The 17,274-nt window shown below is 43.8% G+C and overlaps 1 long non-coding RNA gene across 1 annotated transcript; it reads right to left on the reverse strand.

Annotated features, from left to right (window-relative positions):
- Positions 1-6,880: 6,880 nt before the first annotated feature.
- LOC309369015 lies at positions 6,881-17,002 on the reverse strand. Its single transcript, XR_014168011.1, has 3 exons — positions 16,908-17,002; positions 7,871-7,969; positions 6,881-6,975 (listed from the first exon to the last, which is right to left on the reverse strand). It is a non-coding gene; the product is annotated as an uncharacterized lncRNA (long non-coding RNA).
- Between the last annotated feature and the right edge of the window lie 272 nt (positions 17,003-17,274).

A 17,274-nucleotide genomic window follows, 5' to 3' on the forward strand; every position in this document is an offset into this window, starting at 1 on the left:
TATAACCAGCCCAGGGGATGCCCCTGGCTGTCAGTTTTCTCCTCTGAGCCTTGTAGACCTCAGCAGGGAGGATGGGGACAAAACTAGAACAAGTTGACTCTGTCTGCTTTGGCTCCCCCTACTGTTGGGCTCCCCGCTTTTCACCCTAACAGTTCCAATGGACACCAGTCCTCACAGGGAAAGTATGCATGGCTTCTATAATGGGGGGAAAGGGTGAGATGGCACTTGAGAACTACTGAGGATTGTGTGGCAGAATACTAAGGTGTAATTTGCGTAAGAGAATTCAGCTACTTAAAATTCCCAGGGGAGTTAAAGTGGTTTAATTCATGCTGTTTGAATAAACCTCCCTTTTCCAGCCACAAACCTTTCCAATGACGCTTTCTCTGTCTTGATGAGTGATTCAAGAGCATCTGCAGTTATTCAAATGATCCTTTTTTTCTGCTTCATAATCCACAATTGTTTCTACATATTTTCCTCTGTTCCTCCCTGCCCTCTCCCTCCACATCTGCTGGCTTCTAAAAGACGTTTTTAAATCCTTCTTTGGTGGTGGCTTCCAACACAGTGGTTTAAAACTAACGCAGTACCATGTCCTACTTTCGAAACTGCAGGCATTGCCACCACTGATGCGAGTTTAGTAAATTGGATGTGTCCTTTTGACTTTCTTCATCTAAACTCCGGTTCTCTTTGACATGGGGTTCCTTTATTTCACCTTGTAACTATTCAGCCAATTGCAGGATTTTCCTTCCCTTCTCATTTTTTTCCAAAAGAACCTTTGCCAAATATGTGTGGTGTATTTATTTATCCTCTCTCTCACACAGTCTGCAGTGTTTTATTTTTGGGTGGAGAATGATGCTTTCCACAGCATTTGCATGCTGAAAGACGCATTGTGTTGGCGGTTGTTTTTAAAAACCATTTCAGTCTATAACTGTAAGCTCCACTGACAAGCCCACTTCCTTTTAGGACCACTGATTTAGTGCCACCCTTTTGTAGTTCTCCGGGCTTTTTCATGAGCTAGTGAACTTGAAAAACACTGCTTTTTCTCTTTCCTTTCAAGGCTCTCGATTGTAAAAGAGCCAGCCCTCCAATGCTTTGCATCTCAATATATAACACGCAGACACTTTAATGGAGTGCGTGTTGGGGGTGGGGAGAGGAAATTATTCCTTTTGGTGAGATGAAAATGGCATGCACTGGGGACAGTATAAAAATGGCTAATCATACATCACTCTGCTAACCCCTTGTGTTTGAGCCACAATGTGCCAGTTCCCAGAATTTATGCTTTCTAAAAATTCTACTCATCATAATTGCATAGTGATTTGGGATCAGATCATGCAGTTTCCTGAGTGAGCCTCTTTTCAAGCATGGTGGGGAAAGTAGGAAGAAGAAGAAGAAGAATCCTGCAGGATCAGGCCAGTGACCCATCTAGTCCAGCATCCTGTTCTCACAGTGGCCAGCTGGATGCCCATGGGAAACTCACAAGTAGGATCCAAGTGCAACAGTCCCCTCCCCTCCTAAGGTGTCTAGAAGTATTCAGGAACAAACTGCCTCCAACAATGGAGGAAGATCATATCCATCAGAGTTAATATCCATTGACAGCCTCACCCTCCATGAATTTGTCTTTGAGCTCATGTGTTCCCACCATATCTACAACATCTGGCAAGTATCCTGGGAAAAATGGGATATCCGGTTTTGGTGCATGAGAGCATGGTAGCCATTTTGGATGCCGTGCTCTCGCACAATTTTGCACTGAGATTTAACACACACACAAAACCTCTTATTGGGGGACTGCAATTTCATGTGGCACCCCAAAATGTGTGTTTTGAGGTGCCATGCATGCATAGACCCATTCCTAAGTGCATATTTTGGGCTCCGTAATCTTGCATTGGAGCACAGGCAGGAAAATGTGTGCCCTGGTTTTGGGACTCAATATGTTGCTGCACAACTAACATGTGACATCCTACTTTGCTTACACAATGCTTATGTGGAGGTTAGACTAGGTCCAGTCTTTATTGAGCATTCATTCTGCTTTTTTTGCAGGGAGTGTATAAAACAAGGAATATCTATAATGATTTGCTTGCTGGAAGTTTATACACCTTAATCGTTAGTTTATCCCACAGTTTCACCACCACTTTCCTGACCGAAAAAAGCCTGTGGTTTGTTTGTTTTTTAAGTGGATTTGTTGAAACCAAGTGTGTTAATCAACTTTAAACGCACATACAGTGGTACCTCGGGTTAAGTACTTAATTCGTTCCGGAGGCCTGTTCTTAACCTGAAACTGTTCTTAACCTGAAGCACCACTTTAGCTAATGGGGCCTCCTGCTGCTGCCGCACCGCCAGAGCACAATTTCTGTTCTCATCCTGAAGCAAAGTTCTTAACCTGAAGCACTATTTCTGGGTTAGTAAGATGAAGCGTCTGTAACCTGAAGCGTATGTAACCCGAGGTACCACTGTATTAAAATTCAACACTACCAATCCAATACCAATCCAATAGACTATAAATTGTCTTCAGCCACTGAAGACAATTTATAGTGACAACAGCATAAACAAACAAACAACAATTTTGAGAAATGTGTGGGGTGGCAGAGGTATGGATCTCCAAAAAGTCAGGCACTGAGGAGTTTGCTTAAGATATTACCCCACAAGCAGTATAGAGTTTCATGCTAATTTTGGAGGGTAAAGTATATGGGCTAAACCCGCCCCCTCATTTGTTCAAATGCTTTTTGTATTGTGAGAAGAATGTGTAAATTCCCAATGACACAATCTGTTAAGGTTCAGAGGGGAATTCTGCTTCCTCACGTTCATTGTGCAGTTTCTCACTGCTTTCTCTATCAAACGTGACAAGCCTGAAATATTTTCTGGTTTATGGAATGTGCCACAGGTATTGATTGGTTCTTCCTACCAGCTTACTAACTGGTGCATAAAGTAAATGAGCTATTTTGGCAAGCATTGGAGAATTGCCACATGCCCACTCTGCTTGCTTCCCTCGGCAAAAACATCGCATCAGCAGACTCTTCTGATAGTCACGGAATTTAATTCACTTGTAAGTAGAGCAGAGGATTAATTGCTTTTATGGACCTTCTCTGTTGACACAGTTTGGGAGCAGAGGAGAAGCAGCCGTTCAATTCAAAACCATCGGTAACACCACCCCATCATTTTATAGTCAGCGACATTAGAGTTTTAAATTTCCATGTGACCATAATGAAGGAACTAACAAACCTGTCCAAATTGAATTAGCTTCATTTTTGCCTTTAACCAAATCCTACAATTAGTTTGATTTATTACATCCCATTTTTGTGTTCTTGAATGAAAATAGAGCATACCGGCTTTATAGGTGAAGATGGTTGCTCAACCCTAATGAATCCTAACTCTGTTTACCTGAGAGTAAGCCCTAATGAATCCAATAGAACTTGGGTCATATCCATGTCATACATTTAAATAACATTATTTCCCATCAAAGAATCCTGGGAACTGTAGTTCTATTGTATCTCACAGAGATACAATTCCCAGCATCCTCACAAAACTACAATTCCCAGGGTTCTTTAGGGAGGTGCCATTTGCTTTACAGTAGTGTGAATGTGACCTTACATCTGAATAGGCGTGATCAGGACTGAGCTGTAAACACCCAAGGTTCTTGCTTCAGAAGGAGTTGGAAAGCCCAACGCTACTCAAATTTTGCTTTTTCAAATAAATAAGATCCTTGCCTCATTCACTTGTCTAACACCACTGGGAGTTTGTTTTATTTCCACAGGCCGGGAAGATGATATAGACAGTTACACATATTTGCTGAAATGAAAGCCCATTTGAAAGGAGCTGGTTTGGAACACCCTGAGGATCCTCTCTACTTCTGCCTGGACATCAACGGGTCGCTAAGCAAGACATAGTGACATATCATCATCATCATCATTTTTTATTTGTATACCACCTTTCCACAGTTAAAAACCAATGCTCAAGATTTACATAATTACAAAAGTCATAAACAATAAATAAACCACACACACAAAAAATACACAACCAAATGGGAAACAATTTCCACATAAATCAAAATCTAAAACTAAGAATACAGCATTAATATCACAGTTTAAAATGACAGCAATTTAAACAAAAACAAAGCAAAACCGAGCCCTCTCTGCCCAGCAGCAGCAGCAGCGACAGCAGTCCTTTATAGACCCCATCAGGCCCCGCCCTAGGCCAGGTGTTGAGTGGCAGGACTGGGCCCTCAGGCGCTGAGCAAGGGAGTCCTCCTGGGTGGTAGCCTCAGCAGCAGCATATACCTTGTACAAAGTATAACAATTCAAATACTGTTTGCATTTTGTACCCATATGTATATTGTAATTGCTGTTTACTTCTCACATAAGCATCATTGTATATGAAGGGGAAGGGAATTTATATAGGTGTGTGTGTGTGTGTGTGTGTTATATATATATATACATATATATACATATATATATATATATATATATATATATATATATATATTTTCTATCTGCCCCCACTCCTCACTGCATTGCAAGTGATTCCAGGGTGGGCACAATAACTCAGTTCAAGAATAACTTCCATCAGTACATTAATATAAAATGAGAGCAGATAAGGATTAGGATTTTGATGTACAGATTTGTGCTCAGGCTACTTGTTATATGCACAATGAACAGCTAGTCAGTTGGAAAATAGGATCACCTGAGTATATGCACAATTTTATGTACAGGTGGCTGGGGAATGGGTAGAAACTGGTTGCCGGGGGAATTAGTGCATCCCAAATCCACAATAGAAAGGATTCTGCTTGTATTCAGTTGAATTTGTTTAATCTTCTTTCACAGCCATCCATGTTGGTGGCCATCATGGCATCTTGTGGGAGAGGAGGATATGGCAGAGCTTGCTAGTTTTCCATCTGGGGTAGGGCCAGCCCTACCATTAGGCAGTGTGAGGCAGCTACCTGTAAGGCAGTGGTAGGGTAGGGAGAGCAGCAGCTAGGTTAAGTGGGGAGCAATCAGCAGCAGGGTGATGGAAGACAGAAATGTGTCTGTGTCGCATGGCCAGCCTTCTGCCCCCTAAGTTAGCGTACTGCCCTCAGGTACAGAGGAACGTGCTGCACTGTCACTGGGTCACAGTAAACCTGGTTGGCTTTTGTACTTGGAACTCGAGTGGTGGAGGGCAGCAAATGCTATATTGCCCTCGAGTATGATTTTCTCACTTTATTTATTGGAGAGAGAGGTTTGGAAGAGAAATCTTATACTCTCTCATAGCAGAGTTAAGCCCAATGATGATTCTTCTAAGAACATTAAAACTTGGTTAGATGTGCATATGTCCTCATCCACCTTTGAACAAACATTCCTAACAAAAATACTTAGGCTAGAATAAATCACAGACACTTAGATCTGCAAATGAGTGAAATTTTTACTCACAGAGTTTCCAGAAGTAACTGGAAACAGCTCTCCATTCACAGAAAACAAAGATGAAAAAGACTTAAAGAAAAGGATCGTGCAATCTTTGGGTTAGCAAAGATGCAGGCTTTAAAATATCCATTTTGGAGAGATTCCGTTCACTTGTTTTTTTCTTGCCACTGTGAGCTTGCTTGTTTCAGGAAGCACAAAGAGAAAGAGGAAAGGGATGTGGCAGAGCCTGCTAAGCCACACCCACTCTGGTAACTTGAGCTCAGGGCTCAGATTAACCTTTTCATGTATCAAAGTCTGAGTCAGTAACTGCATATTACAACAATCTAGTCCCAAGAGAGCATCCGCATTGCAAGCAGAAGGTGTCATGTTCAATCCCCAGCATCTCCAGGTTGGGGTGGGAGAGACTCCTGCTTGAAGTCTTGGAGAGCTGCTGCCAATCAGTGTAGACAATACTGAGCTAGATGGACCAATTTTCTGACTCAGTATAAGACAGCTTCTTATGAGTTCCTATGACAACAAAATGTCTTGAGCCTGATCTGATCTTGGACAGCTGGCAAACTGCTTGCCTATTTCTTCTCCTGTTCCTGATTCCTTTCTTCACCAGCTTGCTGCTGTAGCAAACTGAACTTTAATATTAATTCAGGACAGGTGAGGTGATGGTGTGGTTGTATATGGTACATAACAGAATTCCATGCTGGTGGAGATCACCTGTACCCCTACTGCCCAACAATTATTGAAGTCCTTTCAGTTCCAGACTGACCTACGTTTTCATCTTCCGCTGCTGACCTTGAGTTTTGATTGCTGTCTTCCCCCCAATCTTTAGCTGTCTGGTTTTAGCATTCCGAGTTATTTGGTGATCTGTGCTAGTTCTGTGTTTATTCTGTTTTGCTGCATGTGTCTGGTTTTGTTCTGTAAGCTACTTTTGTAGAACTTCAGGATAAAAGTCATAAGCAAGGCTGACATCTGATGATGTTTTCCCTCCGCAGCAACCAGGTAACCCACCCTCTGCCCCTGTCCGCCTGCCGTCAGGTCCGATCCCCATTACTGAAGAAGATGCATCTCACAGCTGCATCAAATCAGCATTGATTAACTCTAGCAAACTAATAAGGCACAGTTAATTTGAAGAAACAGCACTGTTTATGGCTGGAAAGCAAACAAGAAGGGGGAAAGCTTTCACCCGTGTGCTGGGGAGGAACTGTGTGTCCCATTTCTGAAGCCTATTTACATTCAGCTTGGTTCCACAATCTATGCCTCCTTGGAAGTGAATCTCATGGGGTTTGAGGAGACGCAAACTTGTGTGTGTAATTGCAGCTATCTTTTGCATTTTCTTTTAAACAAAGAACTCTCTCTTTTTAAAAAGCACTATAATTCCTCAGTTAGAAGCAAAGGGTTATATTTGCATAATTCAATGCATGCTTCAGAAAATAGAATAGACATTTAGACATAGTGTTTCCTCTTAGTTAAGAAGATTGTGGATGTGGCACCTCTTTGTGTTGCCTCACCAGCGCAGCTCCTGCATGATGATGACGACGATTTATTAGACCACCCTTCACCATAAGGCCTTGTGGCAGGTTACAAGAAGTAAAACCTAATGTTAAAAACAGTTCAAAACAACTTGCAATCACAGAAATAAGGAGGGTCCAAAAAAATATACCTCAAGTGTCAAAAGCCAGGGTATAAAGGTAAAGGTTAAAGCAACTAATGAACAAAAAATAAATAAATCATCAGCTGTACCTTTCCTGCATCAGTGATGGCTGGGGAAAGTTTTACCTGATAAGCTTTTGCTTGTTACAATACTCCAGGGGCATTGTTAGGAGATATCTGGGTGTGTGGGACAAACTGTGGCTATTTTGTATGGGCCCTAGATCGCCTGCTTTGTTACTCCTTTTTAAAGGAGTAACACTCTTTCCTCCCACTGTACAGGGCTGAAAGTTGCCCCATCTGTACAAGTATATGCAAAATTATTTTTATGGACCTGAGGCCTGTAAGGACATAGCCATGCCCCTGCTCTAGGGCTGTGTAGGCACCATATATTTAAAGCACGTGATTTCCCCCAAAGAATCCTGGGACTTATAATTTGCCACTAGCAGAGCTACAATTCCCAGCACCCTTAGCAAACTACAATTCCCAGGATTTGTGTGCTTTATATGTGCTTAAAATGCATGCTGGGTATGCAGTCTTACTGTTAAAAGCATTTCAGTTCTGCTGGGGTGGGGGGGAAGGCTTTTTCTCTCTTTTGAGGAAGGAGCTGGAAGAGAAGAATCTGGAAAATATATTTTACATAGGGAGGAAAATATCTGTACTTTTCTAGGCTCCTTCCCACTTCAAAACAGGCCTGTCATCCAGTAAGGAAACCCAACACATAGAAACATAGGGGGCTGCCTTATGCTGCATCAGACCATTGGCCCATCTAGATCAGTACGGACTAAAATGTCTGCCAGCAGCTATTCACTGTTTCAGACAGAGCACATTCCCAGCTCTACCTGGCGATGTCGGCAATTGAACTCAGGATCTTCTGCACACAAAGAACAAATCCTCTATCTCTGAGCCACGGTTCCTTGCCCGGTAGGCACCCTGCAGAACTGGGGAGAGTAAAACAATGAGTCCACAGCTGACGATTAATGGATTGCAATGCAATGAACTGGATGCAGGAGGGTCAAAATCAGGAAGTTTATAGCAAGCACAGCTCTGCTAATTTGCATTGAGAAATATATTTCAAAGTACCAGAACAGCACGACTGGGAATTTGACTATTTATCTGATGAATCAAGTTTTACAGCTGATCCATCAGTTCTCGAATTAGTGTATGTCCTGGAGAGACTTATTAAAAAGTGATGCAGAAAGGGGTGGGATCAAAATTGCCTTGCTAAATGCTAATGGCCGCAACAGGAAATGCTGAGTCCTTCCTTCCTTCCTTCGAATCACAAGCCAGTCTCTGTCTTAGGGAAGATACAAGCATAGACTTGGAAGCTCTTGAGAGGTTCTGATCTTGACAGGAGGCAGCGTTTGACACCAAATTTAAATGGTGCTGAAGCAGACTGCACACACCAAAGCTCCTGATGGCTCCTTTGCATGTACAGTTTTACATGTGACTAGGGCTAGTGACTCACACAGGATTTTGGACCCAGAAGATTGTGACCTGGATTTGGGCTGTGTTGTGTTGTGTTGTGTTGGAGGGTGTGCATTACTCTGCTGGAGAACTGCATTGTACAATTCTGAGAAGTGTGAATTTCAAAGGCTGGCTGTGTTTTGGTCCACATATTGTTTTGAACAAATATGAATTAGCCAATACTGCCTTTATTTGCGAAATGAATCAAATTTCTACCTCATCTGTAGACAAAGCATTCTCACTTGTGGCACCCAGACTCTGGACTTCCCACTGCCTAAGCCTTTTCCCTTTTCTGCTTTTCAGAAGCCAGCGAAAGTTATCAGTAGGAATAACTTCTCAGTCATTTACATCTGTCCAGCACTGCACTGTTAAAAACTCACCTGGCACTTCTACTCATCTAGCACCGTGGTCCATCAGATTGCCTGTTGTGGTTTGGGAACATCTTTTCAGTGTCCTGATGGGCCTTTGATGCGAAATTCAGTTGTTGTTTTTTCCTGACTCCTGATGACATTGTAGCTGTTGTTGTTTTTTTATTATTTTATTGTACGCTTCTTCGGGAGCATCTGTTAAAAAGCAGCTTATATCACATCATTTGTCTCTGCAGACAAAAGCACATGTTACAAGTGTTGCCAGAAATGGGTCTTCCCTAAAGCGCAGTAGAAAGACAACAGACAACATGATGGCCGATGACAAGCCAAGCTGAATAGAAACGCCAGATGGATATTAAGAGCTTGGCAGGTTTCCCCCTCTTTTTTTTATTTCTCTCTTTCAAATACTCATTTCCCAGATGTATATTGCTCAGTGAGATCAGATTCAGAAAATTCCGATGCACCCCAGAGAAAATTGCTCAGTGGAACAGATCAGAGATGGAGGAGACTGTGGTACCATCTGGTCAACCTTCAATGGATACTTTACAGGTTGTTGGCCTGAAGGACATAGGAAGGCACCTTATGCTGAGTCAATTCCTCTAGCTCAGTATTGTCAGTGACTGGAGACAGAGGCGTAGCAAGGTCAGGTGGTACCTGGGAAAAAAATTTGGCACCCCCCACATTGCAATTTTTGGGAACATTGACTGGAGTTGTTAAACTTTTTAAGGGACAGTACCCCAAAGTTAGGGACATGGGTGGCACTGTCGGTTAAATTTTCCTCCTAAGTTGATTAAAAATAAATAAATCAGAGGTTTTATATCTTGGAACAGGAATTAATTGGACTGGACCTAATGGTCAGGGGTCCCTTTACCTTTACCTTTACCCCAAAGTTGTTGAGCTTTTTTAAGGGAAGGTTGGCCGCGAAACACATGCGCCCACAAATTGCTCAAATCCAACCAGTGATCACATAAAACCGTGTCAGCGCTGCCACCCGGGAGTGCGAGCACTGCCCATTGGGGGTGCCAGGCTGATTGTTGGGCATATTTGCGTGATCAGGGGGCGGATTTTCACGTTGAGGATCGCGCCAATTGTGGAAATCCACCCGCCAGGGGTGCGAGCACCACCACGCAGATCCACCGGGGGGATTTTGTCACACACCCAGGCATGACACCCAGGGCGGACCGTGACACCCACACACCCCTTGCGACACCCCTGCCTGGAGATGCCGCAGATGCAACCTTGGACCTTCTGTGCGCAAAGTAGATGCTCTGCCACTGAGCTCTGGCTTTTCCCCAAGATCAGACTATTTGGAGAAAGGAGACCAATCACATGTATGCATTGGCCTTTGACCTTCTTGGCTGTTTAAAGCAACATGTCTAAGTTGCCAGTGTGGTGTAGTGGTTAAGAGCGGTAGTCTCGTAATCTGGTGAACTGGGTTCGCGTCCCCGCTCCTCCACATGCAGCTGCTGGGTGACCTTGGGCCAGTCACACTTCTCTGAAGTCTCTCAGCCCCACTCACCTCACAAAGTGTTTGTTGGGGGGGAGGAAAGGAAAGGAGAATGTTAGCTGCTTTGAGACTCCTTCAGGTAGTGATAAAGCGGGATATCAAATCCAAACTCTTCTTCTAATTGTATACCTCCAAACATTCCTTAGATGAAAATAGGGACATTTATTACTCCCCCCCCAACCCATTTTTTTGCCCCCTATCCCACCATAGGGCATGTCCAGTCAGAAGAGGGCAAGTGCCACCACGACTTCACCAATGGGACACAGCATACAAGCCCTCCACTGTTCTGAGAAAACCCCTTAATCCTGATTTTTATTTTATTCTTTAAATAAAAGCACACACCAAAAAATAAATTTTAGAGAGGGGCAAGATTAGATGCGGCCACACAAAGTATTTGTTTTTTTAAAAAACCAAGACTCTTTGCGCTCTGCTTCTTCTTTCCTCCCATCCAGGGCAGCCCAGGAGCATGACAGTGACTTGGCTGGAGGCAGATCAGGTGAGCAGTGCAACTCCCCCACTGCACCATCCTGTGCCCATTCTAAATCATGCCTTCATGAGCACCGGAGGCTCCCTGTTTCACACAGTCGTCTGACTGATGGATGGCAGCAAGGATGAATATGGGGCAGAGCTCATCTCCATTTCCCCCTCCATCCCATATGAAGTTAACCTGGAATCTGCATGCCTGATCAAGCTCTAGGTGTGGCCTCTTTTGAACAGGTGACTAAAGCTGGATCTAGACACATCAAAAAACCTGTTTCAGGAAAACGCGTTGTAAACCTCTAAATGGGTAATCACATTGGCAAAAGATGGAATTCCACAGCGCCATCTGGTGTCGCAGATAAAACACCTTTTCTTTACTAATGTAGCTGAGTCTTCAGTTGCATTTAGCTGCTATCGGAATCCGTGAAGTACACAGAGCCCAGCTGCTCACATCCTGAGTTTAAAAAGCAAAATAAAATGCTTGCACCTTTGAGCTCTGTTTACTTAAATGGAATAGTAGAATCAGTGAGACTTAATTGTGTTGGACTGCGCCCATGGTGAGCAATAACTGCAAGGCTTTTCTGAACAATATGTGCGTGTGTGAAATAAATGCACAGTTATTGCCCATCTGGTGATTGCAACAAACTCGTGCCTTCTCAGAATATATCTGAGCAGACTTTCACGTGAGCTGGGACCACAAGATCAAGTCATTTGTATGTTTATCACACTGCCAATAACATGAACATCATGTTCCATGTCTGAGGAATTATTTGTAGCTAAAATTCCCCCAAAGGAGGGAAAATGGGACATGTATTCAACAATGGCACAGGTATATCAGACCCAGGAGAAGCACTGAATATATTAAAATGCTTAATGAGTGTTTGCTGTATTCCTGCATTCTTATACAGTTTCATTATAGCCCGCTCTGTTGTAGAAAATGTGGTTCTCTTAGACTTAGCGCATAAAGAAATGTCTTCCCTCCCTGTGGCTGTGAAGGATTCAAGTATAAATCTAGCTCTCTTCGGTGGGCAGTAATACAACATACAAGGCTGCCCTGAACTACTTCTTCATTCTTTACAGCCCCCAATTGTTAGCATCGTGGGAGAAACTCGCTTCAGAAATAACTGAGCAACAAAGCAATGCATGGTGCACAGAGCTGTATTTCCTCTTTATGCGTCATAAGAGGTAATATACATAAGACCCTCATCTCAGTTTCCCAGCATATGTGGAACAATGCATAAATCAGGGCTGACTAATCTTTTTCAGTTTGGGGGACACATTGATGGTATCTAAGCAGTGGGTATGGCCAATATATGCGGGTATATACACACACTGCACATTAAACCACACCCACATACACTCAGCAGACATGGACATTCAAAAACATACATGCAGAGGCACACACACGCACCAGCATTTCCAGATCTCCAATCTGAGCACCAGACACCACCACACTGAGGTCAGAGACAAAGCTCCTTCCCTGCTTTTTAAGGGGGAAAGGCAGTGTTCCTCCCCACCTAAGTGCTGGAGTGGGTGTGTTTGGAAACGCTGCCTTCTGCTTTGTACAGGATGATTCCCACTGCTGGGATAAGCCATGCTGAAAAGACCTGAACCTGCCATAGCATGTACTTCTCAACCCTAAAGGCAAATCTAAGAAAGTGTTTATTTAGAATAAGTCAAAGAGACCAAAGGGAAAAGGCAGGATGATTCATTAATAAAATAAACACCAGGATGTAGTGAACTGTCATGGGCTGGTTGGATGCAGAGGAATGCTAGCAGGAACCAGCTGGGAATCACCAATGAAAGAAGGCTTAGTTTCCAGGGAGTGGTGGTGGGACAACAGTCAGAGGGAGAAGACCAGGAAGAGGAGGTGTTGGAAGCTGAGGAGGCAACTGGGCTTAGTGAGCTGGGAGAGTCTGTGGCAGAGAGAAGTCTAGAATCAGAGGCAGAAGCTGAAGCAAGAGAGGAGGGAGGAGAGAGGCCAAGAGGTAGAGATGAGTCAAACTGGTGAAGAGTCATGGGTGTCTCCCCCTCCTGCTGCGAGAAGCCCCCCTGCCCCCTTGTCTGCTAGAACCAGAAGAGGCATTAAAAGGGCGGAGGAGAGATTTGCGACACACGGATGTAGTCTCTGGTTGCTTAGGAAAGAACCCTGGAGAGGAAGGGACTTAGTTAGCTGTGGGGAGCTAGAGACCTTCAGTCTCAGCAACTGCTTCATGGGGGAAAGACCTACCGGAGATGCGTTGCTGTGCTCATTAGGCTTGAGACTCCTTTGCATATCGTGCTTTTGCTAATAAAGTGTTAACTTGCACAGTGTGATTTACTGCTGGCCTGCTCCTGTCTAGTAAACCAGATCGGTAGCTGGGTTCCTATTGAGGGTATTTGGCGAGCCAACATGACAGTGATGCAGGATTGAGGATTGGAGTGATCATTCTGTGGTATTGTGGCAGTGGAGAAAGCTGTGTTGTAACTTTTTGAATAAATGTGGTTTGTTTTTGTTTGTTTTTTAAAAGAAAGGATGGAAAGGATAGCGAGATATCAGTAGTGGTATTTGCATCCTGCTGCTCTAGACAAACTTGCAAGCAAAGGCTGCAAGGGGAGTTTGATTAAAACATAATCTCTTTACAAGGCTGCTTTTTATTGATCTCCCTCCCCATGCCATGGAACCCCTTTTGAAAACACAGGGAACTTTCAAAAGTACTTTTGTGATATGGCAATGGGAGAATTTGCTGATCAAAGGAAAGAACTGAAAAGTCTTTAGGCACCTCTGAAAGCTGCTCGTTGGATCTCAGCCCATATTTTTACATGGACTGCTTTGATGCATTGGGTAATTTCTGTATCACTTAACTAATGAGATCCATCTCCCTATATCTGATTTCTTTACAGTGGGAAAACTCTTAATCCTCATTCTTTAAGGAAAGCACAACTGTATAATATAAATTTCAATCTATGTTCTTTAGCGGGATCCATTGCTGATACTGATCAACATCTCCTTTGTGAACCAGAGACACTTTTTATCGAATGGATTATCACTGCAGGAAACAGAGACTACTACAAATGATTGGGGGCAGCATTAGGAAGCTGGCTGCGTTTCAGGGGCTTTTCAGCTCAGTCTTATGAGGATGGTGATGTTAGAATCATAGAATTTTTGAGCTGGAAGGTACCCTGAGGATCATCTAGCCACCCCCCTGCAAGGCAGGAATATACAGCTGGCCCATACGGGGATCAAACCTGCCACCTTGGCGTTATCAGCACCAACTGAGCTGTGCAGATGCAACCACTGCATAGGGGAGTGTGGCGTTTGCCCTCCTATGTGTGTGACATCATACTGGGTTCATAGGGAAAGGGTTAACTAATTGTAAAATGACTAACCAATGGGAACCCAAGGGGCAGAGTTAACTGTGTATAAGGTTTAAGCACAGAGAGGAGTTAGAGTTAGAGTGGTTGAGAAGACAGTCTGGAGTTAGACAAGAGAGGGAAGGTAAGTCTGTGGGTTGGGCTAGTCTGGGGTGAGAGAGGGAGAGAATTTGTTAAGAGGAGTCAGTCAAACAGTTGAGATAATCAGTCAGAAGGTATTAGGAAGGTACAGGGAACCAGGCAGAGGGCCTTCTCGGTAGTGGCGCCCTCCCTGTGGAATGCCCTCCCACCAGATGTCAAAGAGAACAACAACTACCAGACTTTTAGAAGACATCTGAAAGTGGCCCTATTTAGGGAAGCTTTTAATGTTTGATGTATCACAGTATTTTAATATTCTTTTGGAAGCCACCCAGAGTGGCTGAGGAAGCCCAGCCAGATGGGCGGGGTATAAATAAATTATTATTATTATTATTATTATTATTATTATTATTAGCCGGTAAATAAACTAAAGTTAAGATACTGACAGGAATGTTATCCGAGAAACCATAAACTTGTTAATGTTTGCAAAATAAACTTGGGTTTTTTGGTTCACTTTTAACAACTGACTGGACTCAGTGTTTTACCAGAGAGTAACTGGTTGGTGGCAGCAGGGAAGTGAGCACAGTGGTGGCACAGGGATCAATAGACCGTTAAACATCCGGGGACCTTGTGTGATCGCCACAAAAGTGGTGGTCCTGAGGAGCCTTGAGGAACATACACAGTAATCCTGAGGAGATATGCAAAGGCAGAAGCTCTTATACACAGTGTAAGTCAGCCCGATTTATTTCTTACATCTATTTGAAATTCATATCTTGCTCTTCCTCCCAAAGGAGCCCAGGGTGGCAAACATCAAAATGTTTAAACAACACAGTTTACCAGTTTCCAGGGTTCTCTGTTAAAGTGTTACAGTGTGGTATGATGGTTAGAGTGTCAGGTTAGGACCTGGGAGACCAGGGTTCAAATCCCCACTCAGCCATGAAGCTCACTGGGTGACCTAAGGCCAGCCACTGCCTCTCAGCCTAACCTACCTCACTGGGGTGTTTTGAGCATTAAATGGGGAGGGGGGGACCCATGTGCTTCACCTCAAGTGCCTTGGAGGAAAAGGTGGGATATAAATGCAATAGACAGATAAATACACTTTAAATGTATGGTACGGACGTGACCATAATCCAACAACATCTGGTTGCTCACAGGTTTGTTTGCTGGTAGAGGCACAGCTAGGGGACGCGGGTGGCGCTGTGGGTAAAACCTCAGCGCCTAGGATTTGCCGATCGTATGGTCGGCGGTTCGAATCCCCGCAGCGGGGTGCGCTCCCGTCGTTCGGTCCCAGCGCCTGCCAACCTAGCAGTTCGAAAGCACCTCCGGGTGCAAGTAGATAAATAGGGACCACTTACTAGCGGGAAGGTAAACGGCGTTCCGTGTGCTGCACTGGCTCGCCAGATGCAGCTTGTCACGCTGGCCACGTGACCTGGAAGTGTCTTCGGACAGCGCTGGCCCCCGGCCTCTTAAGCGAGATGGGCGTGCAACCCCAGAGTCGGACACAACTGGCCCGTATGGGCAGGGGTACCTTTACCTTTTAGAGGCACAGCTAAAGTAAGCTGCTGAGAAGTTGGCAGCCCAAGCTCAAGCTAGCAAGAACAACAGTGTGAAATATTTAGCATTTATTTAGTGTTTCTGAGTGTTCAAAAGCACTTCACATGCAACTAATGCATTATTATCCCCATATTGCAGTTCTCTACTTACAGCATTAAAGTGCCAAGCAAATCACACATTACCACATCCCTCTTCCACTTTGAAAACAACAGGCCTAATTATTCCTAAGGCTACAGCTTCATCATATTTGGTGCTCAATATCAAAGAATTTGATACTTGAGTTTCAAAAGCTCCTCTGTTAGGCTTCAGTGGTCTCAAGCAGGGAACTTTCTCTGTGGGTGTTACAGTGGTACCTCGGTTTAAGAACTTAATTCATTCCAGATGTCCGTTCTTAACCTGAAACTGTTCTTAACCTGAAGCACCACTTTAGCTAACGGGGCCTCCCGCTGCTGCTGCGCCGCTGCCGTGCGATTTCTGTTCTCATCCTGAAGCAAAATTCTTAACCCAAGGTACTATTTCTGGGTTACCGGAGTCTGTAACCTGAAGCGTATGTAACCTGAGGTACCACTGTACTTCCTTTTAACTTTTACTGAGCTCTTGCCTCCCTCTGCCCTTGCCACATTCATTGGCTTTACATGACCACCTATAAAATATAGCACTCTTAATAAGGCATTTTAAAACTGCTACCTCAGTCTCTCTCTCTCTCTCTCTCTCTCTCTCTCTCTCTCTCTCTCTCTCACACACACACACACACACACACACACACACACACTTAAAGTTCTTCCACCATTCTGTCTGAAAGTTGCCATCCAGTAGAACTTTCCTGATTGGTGAATGGGCTTTTGTTATCTGGCCAAGTAGGCATTGATCTGACACCCTCAGCAACATTGCAAGGCACTTTATGGACAAAATAGAATTGGACACTGTCGCTTGAGGTCTAGGACACGAGACCCTTTGACCACTGGTGTTTGAATCCAAGCAAACATGATGCTGTTAAAATTTTAAGTTTAATGTACATAAAAAGCTGTGTTTGAATGCCTTGTATTTGGAATGCTGCAAAAAGAAGCTTACCTTAAGCGATAGGTTCCATTGCGGGTGAAAGCGGAGGGCTGATGTTTTTCAATTTTAGTGAGTTAAGCTACCTGATGACTCATTGCTGGAAATCAGAGCTGAGCTCTCACAGCAGGAGCTGAAACTTGAGAAGTTAGAGACAAGTAGTAGTAGTAGCAGTAGCAGCAGCAGAGAGGTTCTACAATGATAAACAAGCTTAGGATCTCTCTCTGGGATCAGAGAGAGGAAAGTTTACTGAACTGCATAAAAGACTGAACACTGCTTGAGTGCAATGTGTTATAGTAAGTTACAGGAACAAAACAAAAAGTAACTAGATTTTAGATGGTTCTGCAGTAAAGTTTTGTAACTCATTATTGGGGTGGAAAGT

Source organism: Podarcis melisellensis (assembly GCF_964234715.1).
Source record: "Podarcis melisellensis genome assembly, chromosome: 4".
Lineage (NCBI taxonomy): Eukaryota > Metazoa > Chordata > Lepidosauria > Squamata > Lacertidae > Podarcis > Podarcis melisellensis.